The following is a 7536-nucleotide window of genomic DNA, read 5'->3' on the forward strand; positions in this document are numbered from 1 at the left end:
TCTCACCAAGGCTTCGGCTGGTGTAAAGTACCGGATTTGTGTCAATATTCTGTTCACTTATATTGGTGAGAAATGTCCAAAATAGAAAGTCCTTCCAGCTTTTAAGTCTTTTGCCTCTCCCATCCTGAGGGATCTTCAGGAGAGCCCCTCACCAAGGCTTCGGCTGGTGTAAAGTACTGGAATTGTGTCGATATTCTGTTCACTTATATTGGTGAGAAATGTCCACAATAGAAAGTCTTTCCAGCTTTCAGGTCTTTTGCCTCTCCCCATCCTGAGGGGTCTTTCTATCGATACAATTCCGGTACTTTACACCAGCCGAAGCCTTGGTGAGGGGCTCTCCTGAAGAAAGACCTCTCAGGATGGGGAGAGGCAAAAGACTTGAAAGCCACAGTAACCTCCCCCAACATGACATTCTGGAATGGGATGTCACCACTATGGGGCACATCACCAGGAGCTCCTTGTACCACCCAGCCCCAGGCTAGAGACATGAAGCCCCATTCAAATTAGGAAGGCATTGGACCTTATGGATTGCCTTGCTTTGAACCAGGAACAAGTCCAGAACCGATCATTCCCACCTTATTACATCGGGCGAAAGCTAACCGGCGCCTCCACCCAACAAGAGGCACCAGCTCCCTCCCTCCCGACAACTGACAAGAACAGATGCTACACTTGATCCATCGTGCCGAAAATTGGATGCCATAAAATTTGTGGCACAACACATGCCATGGTGCACACAACACATGGTGCATTGCCGTGCATTGTGACACGTGTGCATTACCCTGGTGCATTGGGGTGCCATTTAAAATGAATAACGCATCAACTCATGTAATGTTACCGCAACGCAAAGATGTAAATGGGCCGCCATCGCTATAAAGAGCCGTCTCTCCCCCCCGAAGAGGTTAACTTCCCGCGATTAGCAATTAAACTCTTCTTGCTTCACAAGTCTTTTCTGGCGTGCCAGAATTTTTACATAACACCTCCTCCAGGGAAATTGGGGATTAGTGCCTATAAATAAGGAATGGGAGCAAAGGAGGAGTTTTGTACATCGGGAAGGGATCCTGAGAGGAGAGTAATTACTCAGGGCAAGACGGCTGGAAGCTGGAGGGAGGAGATCCAGTCACTTCAGCCGCCGCAGGAACCGTGCTTGTACACAGCGTCCCTTTAAACATCTTTTAATCAAGCGTGTGAAGTGAGAGTATTTAAGTTAATGTAGTCATTGTGCGCTTTTTATGGCGCGGCTTCAATTTCAAAGTAATAATAAAAACCATTTTTTTTTCCTTTTCTTTTTTTTTTATATTCACATTCGGAGCTAGCAGCGTGGTTCAAAGATAGAGATTAGCACAATTACCAGGCAGATAAATGACATTTGAATAGCACAGAATAATTTGGAATTTAATGAGGGTCCGTGATTCAGAAGGGCCTTTTATGGAAGAAGCGGCAATCTCGTCATTACGGTGACATTTGGGGGGGGGGGGGCGTACAGGTAGGGATAAAATGTCGTGGAGGGTTTGGGAGGTGCGATAATGATTTTTGGAGAAGACAGGTTGCAAGGAGCTGCAAAGGGGCATATGGGCAGGGCACTCCTACCAGGGCAGGGCGGCCTGGGCCCGACACTGCAGCATCATTTCAGCGAAAGAGAATATCGCAGAGTCCTGCCGTAGGAAGATGATTTTTGGAGAAGACAGATTGCATGGAGCTGCAAGGAGGGTGGTGGGCATAGGCATACACCTGTATCAAGCCCCGCCAGTTCAGCAATGTGTCCCGGTCCTGGCACGACAGCATCATTTCAGCAAATTGCAAGTCATGCCATCAGGCCTGGACTGGGGCAAAAAATAGGTCCGGGCATTTTGGTCTGAGCATCCCCAAACCCAGGCTTTCCTCAGAACTCGGTGGTGGAACACCAGGGCCTGGTCACAAGAGTGACTTTTGAGACCTTGGTAATTTTTCAATTTTAGATTTTATTTTATTTTTTTGAAGGAGAGAAGGAAAAAGAGAAGGAAAGAGAGAAGTGAAAGAAGGAGGGAATGTTACGAGGGAGAGAAGGAAGGAGGGAGAAAAGGAAGGAGGGAGAGAAAGAAGGAGGGAGAAAAGGAAGGAGGGAGAGAAAGCAGGAGGGAGAGAAGGAAGGAGGGAGAGAAAGCAGGAGGGAGAGAAGGAAGGAGGGAGAGAAAGAAGGAGGGAGAGAAGGAAGGAGGGAGAGAAATCAGGAGGGAGAGAAGGAAAGAGGAAACGAAGGAAAGAGAGAAGGAAAGAGAGAAGGGAAAGAAGGAGGGAAGGGAAGGAGGGAGAGAAGGAAGGAGGGAGGGAGAAAAGGAAGGAGGGAGAGAAAGCAGGAGGGAGAGAAAGCAGGAGGGAGAGAAAGAAGGAGGGAGAGAAGGAAAGAGGGAAGGAAGGAAAGAGGAAAGGAGGGAAAGAGGGAAGGAGGGAATCAGGAGACAGAGAGAGAGAAAAAGAAAGAAAGAGAGTGAGAAAGAGGAAGGAAAGAGGGTCGGTACATAGCTTGGGTCAAATTTGGGTCAGCAGGTCAGTCAGCAGGGTCAAGTTTGGGTCAGGGCTTAGAGGCTCTGCAGGTCATTTCCTTGATACCTCCCCCTGCTCTAGAATCTTGGAGAATATTTTAGAAGCAGTGGGTGGGCATAGGGAGGAGCTTGCCTGCACATTTAGAGGACTTTGGCCAATCCCCAAGCAGGAGGCTTGGCATGGAGCCAGTGCAGCCTTTAAGTGTGACTGAGCCTGCTCAGCACCAGGAGAGTTTGGGTGGAAGATGTGAGAAAGGCTGATATGCAGGAGCCTGGGAGGGGGTCCAGTGGTAAGGAGCCTACCTACAGGCTGGGATCTGGAAAGGAGGATCACTAAGCCCTACCAGTTCCCAGAGGGAGCCCGGGAAGGAGCCAGCCCAGCAGAAAGTCTGAAGACAGCCACCAACCCAACCAGCTCACAGGTAAGGACTGAGTGAGTAATCCTACTCACCCTGGGCCAGCTAAGAGAAAAGCGCATTCTGGTGGCAAACCTGACTAGCTCCTACCTGGGACTGTTTAACCTACAGTGGTAGGCACTGGATCCCCTTGCCCAGGGATTCCTCCATACAGCTGGGTAAAGAAGACGATTTATCTGGGGTCTGGGATGGTACAACAGGAGAGGCTGGAGAGCTCTCCAAGAAGAGAATTCCCAATCTTGGACTTTCCTTGTTTCTTGGGCATCTCATACACTCCTTACCCCACCCACGTTCAAGACTTCTAAAAAAAACTAAAAACAAAACAAGCTCAAGGACTGTTTACTATCTCCAGAATGTAAGTCTGTGGAAAATGCATGTTGGTTGACTGTGCGGGACTATAGGGGGACCAAAACCTTCAGCAACTCCTAAGGGGGTGGTGCTACAACAGACTGCATGGAGCTGCAAAGGGGGGTATAGGCAATACACCTATACCAGGCCCAGGCCCCACTGGTAAAGTGGGGTGGCACAGGCCTCGGTATGGTGGCATCTTTCCAGCAGAGTACAAGAGAGCAGTACAGCGTCAAGCGTTAAGCAATGGCGCTGACTCCTCTTTCCATTCCCCATTGTCTACTGGCTGGATGCACTCCCTTCCTGATGCTCATGCTCCTCATAAATCACACATGTAGACCCACCGCCTTCTGTGTTTAGTTGTTACAAGTCTAGTGCTCATGCATCAACGTTTGACGTTATCAGGCATACAAAATCTACATGGTATCCTTAGTGGTTGTTCTGTGTGGGTCCACATTTTACATTAGCATGTGTGCCGTGTTTCCAGGACCCTGTAGCAGCTTATTGAGCTTCTGGACCAACTGTTGTGGCCTACCAGACAGGGACGTCCATGGGGCCCCCATGATTTCTAATAGTGCCCTTGCCTAGGTGTAGGGGCACATGACCAGGTTGGGTGGAGGAAAGAAAGAAGGGAGGAGGGAACTTATTTCGGGAGGCAGGAGCTTATTTCGGGAGGCGGGAGCTTATTTCGGGAGGCGGGAGCTTATTTGGACATGGTGGGGCTGTAGGACAATGAGTGAGGAAGAAATGTTGTCCTTCGCTCCCTCACTGTCTCAGGTCAGACATAAGGAACTCAAATATGGCTGGTTGGTTACCAAAAGAGGGCTTTATGAATGACGTGACACCCGGGGGATGGGTATTAGTGAAAAGGAAATGCTCTTAAGGTTCTGAGAGACGGGGGTCATAATTTTTTTGGGAAAAGTGATACTTTTGCAGATTTTATTCACTTAAAGCAGAACTAAGTCAAAAGCAACAAGATAAAAATAAATAGCACATTCAGAAAGCTCATCAAATAACAAAACCAGCTTTTGGTGCACTACTCAGCTTCAGGCCAGAGCTTTCTGCAGTTCTTTTTTCTGCCACTAGATGTCCTCAGTCTGATGGTCAGCATCATTCAATCCACTTCCTATGAGCCCAGGTGGACATGCTTATGCCCCCCTTTCAAGTAATATTCTTGGTTTGATTTGAACTGCATTAGTTTATTAGTTTTCATTAGTATGCTGCCATCTAGTGGTAGTTTTGGACCACTACAACTTGTTTGCTGATGTGTTTTGGTATCTTCCTCTGTCTTCCCCTCCTGTTTAGTGATAGTTGCTTTACGCCTAGCTAGAATCTCTTCCACGTTCCTTCAACGCCAGTTCACACTCCAAGCGTTTCAGTTGCTTTTTTCTGCATCTAAAATGCACAGAAAGTAGGTGATATGGTGGTCATTGTTCACAATGGTGCTTGCAGTTCCAGTGCGTTCCGGTTGCAGAAAAAAAGTAGAACATGCTTCATTTTTTCTGCACATGACTGTACTGGAATGCAGTAAAACTCATCAAAAACTCACTGGAACGCACTGGAACGCACCAATGAGCATAAAAAAACACACTGGAACGCACATGTACCTCTTTAAATTGAGGGGGGAAAATGAACTGGAATGCATAAAAAACACACGTGCGGAAATGCATCCGGAACGCATTTGGACTGCGTTTCTATATTGTGAAACGGTCCTCAGTCAGCTTTAGTTATTCACAGAGACAGGGCTCAGAAAAATCATGGGGGTGATTTACTAAAACTGGAGAGTGCAAAATCTGGTGCAGCTGTGCATAGAAACCAATCAGCTTCCAGGTTTTATGGTCAAAGCTTTATCGAAGAAGCTGAAATTAGAAGCTGATTGGCTACCGTGCACAGCTGCACCAGATCCTGAGTGCTCCATTTTTAGTGAATCCCCCCTATTGTTATCTTACACTTCAAAAGACTGGAAAAAACCTCCTCTGTACTTCAATTAGCTGAAGTAAAATTGTGTTGGATTCAACTTCTGCATCTTATTGAAGAGTTAAGCAGCCTGTGGATGGGGCCGAGTCAGCAGGTGACCATACTGTCCAGACAGACTGGATCTAAGGAGGTATATCAATGCATAAAGGGACATTTAAAGCAGAACAGTCATGGACCCCAGTGGTGTATTTAGGTTTTATGCTGCCCTAGGCAACACAAAAATTGGACGCCCCCCCCCCCCCCTTCCCCTCCCCAGCAGAGAGAGCCTGCCACAGACCAACACCAGAAACACCCCCCCACCCTCGTGAAGAGAACCTGACCATGACCAACAACACCCCCACCCGAGGGAGCCTTCCTTCACAGCTCTGGCCATCCCCAGGAATGACAGTTGGGCTCTGCATACATACATCAAGCAGCCCACAGCCTCTCTCGAATCCCACCTGGTCCCCATGTCCCTTCTTCTAGGGGGAAGTGCTGCCCTCCTAAAAAAATGCCGCCCTAGGCAAATGCCTTGTTTGCCTTGTGGTAAATACACCCCTGCTGGACCCACCCCAGCACCCTGCCGGCCCCTCCCACCAGCCAAAATCTGCTTGCCTTGCATGGAGAAGCACAGAGACCCAGTGATGACATGATGGTATGTCATGAAAACAAAAATAATTCATTTACAAATGTCATTATTGTGTTGATGGGAGGCCCAGTTTAAGCAGATTAAGCAGTTCAGCTTTAATGAAGGTCCAGGATGCAAGAGGCCTTCTACAGAAGACGCGTCAATCTCGCCGTTTGGCGGATACGTACCAACGGGGATGAAATGCACTCACGGCCCTGAGAGACACGAGGATGATTTTTGGAGAAGAATGATACTTTTGTGGATTCCATTCCGCGGCTCACTTAGGAAGAAGTACTCAGCCGGCCGTCTGAAGTGCGTTCGATTGGACATGATTTGAGAAGCTATATTTCCATTGATTGTGTCTTCACCGGCTACAACTTCAGAGGACGCTTTCCTCTCACTTATTTTCCTCTCCGGTCTTCGGATTTCAGCTTTGCCGCTAGCGATATATTTACTGCAGAAGTGGGATCCGTCAGCTCCGTGAAAGCTCTGGATTTGGAGAAGGATCACAGGTGAATGCCCAATGCCGGCCATACAATCCGATTGTGAAGTTCAATGTAGATCTACCTTGATTGGCTGATTATTATTTCTGATCTTCAGATCTTTTTAATATTATGGTTATTTGATATTACATTGTGCTGGTGTCCTTCTTCTTTTTTGATATTATTGGTTTTATAGGTAGGTACCTCTGGCTACCCAAGGAGCAGAAACCTCCCAATTTTTGGGGGGAATTTTTCATAATGGCCCTTTTTATGGTACTCATATAATCTAGTTATATCTCATTTATATTGTCCTTATTTTGATATGCACTGAAAGTGTTGGCAATATTGTGTTACCATCGCCCTCTGGTGTCTCAGGATCGATATTTCTGATTGCCCGGTGTTCGAGGGGCATCGTAGTGCACAGGGCATCCAAAGAGGCAAAGTGGTTAAACCCGATGCAGCCTTCAGGTCCCTCCCCGAGCAATGCTTCTTGTAGTTAGCTGGCATGTCTTTTTTCTCTGTTCTGTTAGTATCGCTTGCCTGTGCCCTTACTATTGAACCTCTGTGTGCTGACCTTTAGCTGCGTATCCTAGTGATCTGTGTCAGCTTCAGCTGCCTGCTCTGACCTCTGGCTAGTTGCTGATTATCTATGATTCCTGCCGATCCTGACGTCTGGTGAATATCTTGGGCATCTGTGTCTGCTGTATGCCTTGACCAATGGGAAGTATCCTGGTTATTTGTGTCTGCTGCCTGTCCTGACCCCTGGTTAGTGTCCTGGTTATCTGTGTCTGATGCCTGTCCTGACCCCTGGTTAGTGTCCTGGTTATCTGTGTCTGATGCCTGTCCTGACCTCTGGCTAATATCCTGGTTATCTGTGTCTGTTGTCTGCCCTGACCCCTGGTTAGTGTCCTGGTTATCTGTGTCTGCTGTCTGCCCTGACCCCTGGTTAGTGTCCTGGTTATCTGTGTCTGCTGTCTGCCCTGACCCCTGGATAGTGTCCTGGTTATCTGTGTCCGATGCCTGTCCTGACCTCTGGCTAATGTCCTGGTTGTCTGCTGTCTGCCCTGACCCCTGGATAATGCCCTGGTTATCTGTGTCTGATGCCTGTCCTGACCTCTGGCTAATGTCCTGGTTGTCTGCTGTCTGCCCTGACCCCTGGATAATGCCCTGGTTATCTGTGTCTGATG

Source organism: Staurois parvus, unplaced genomic scaffold, assembly GCF_062004578.1.
Source record: "Staurois parvus isolate SC_StPar_1 unplaced genomic scaffold, SC_StPar_1.0 ptg001281l, whole genome shotgun sequence".
In the NCBI taxonomy this organism is placed as follows: domain Eukaryota; kingdom Metazoa; phylum Chordata; class Amphibia; order Anura; family Ranidae; genus Staurois; species Staurois parvus.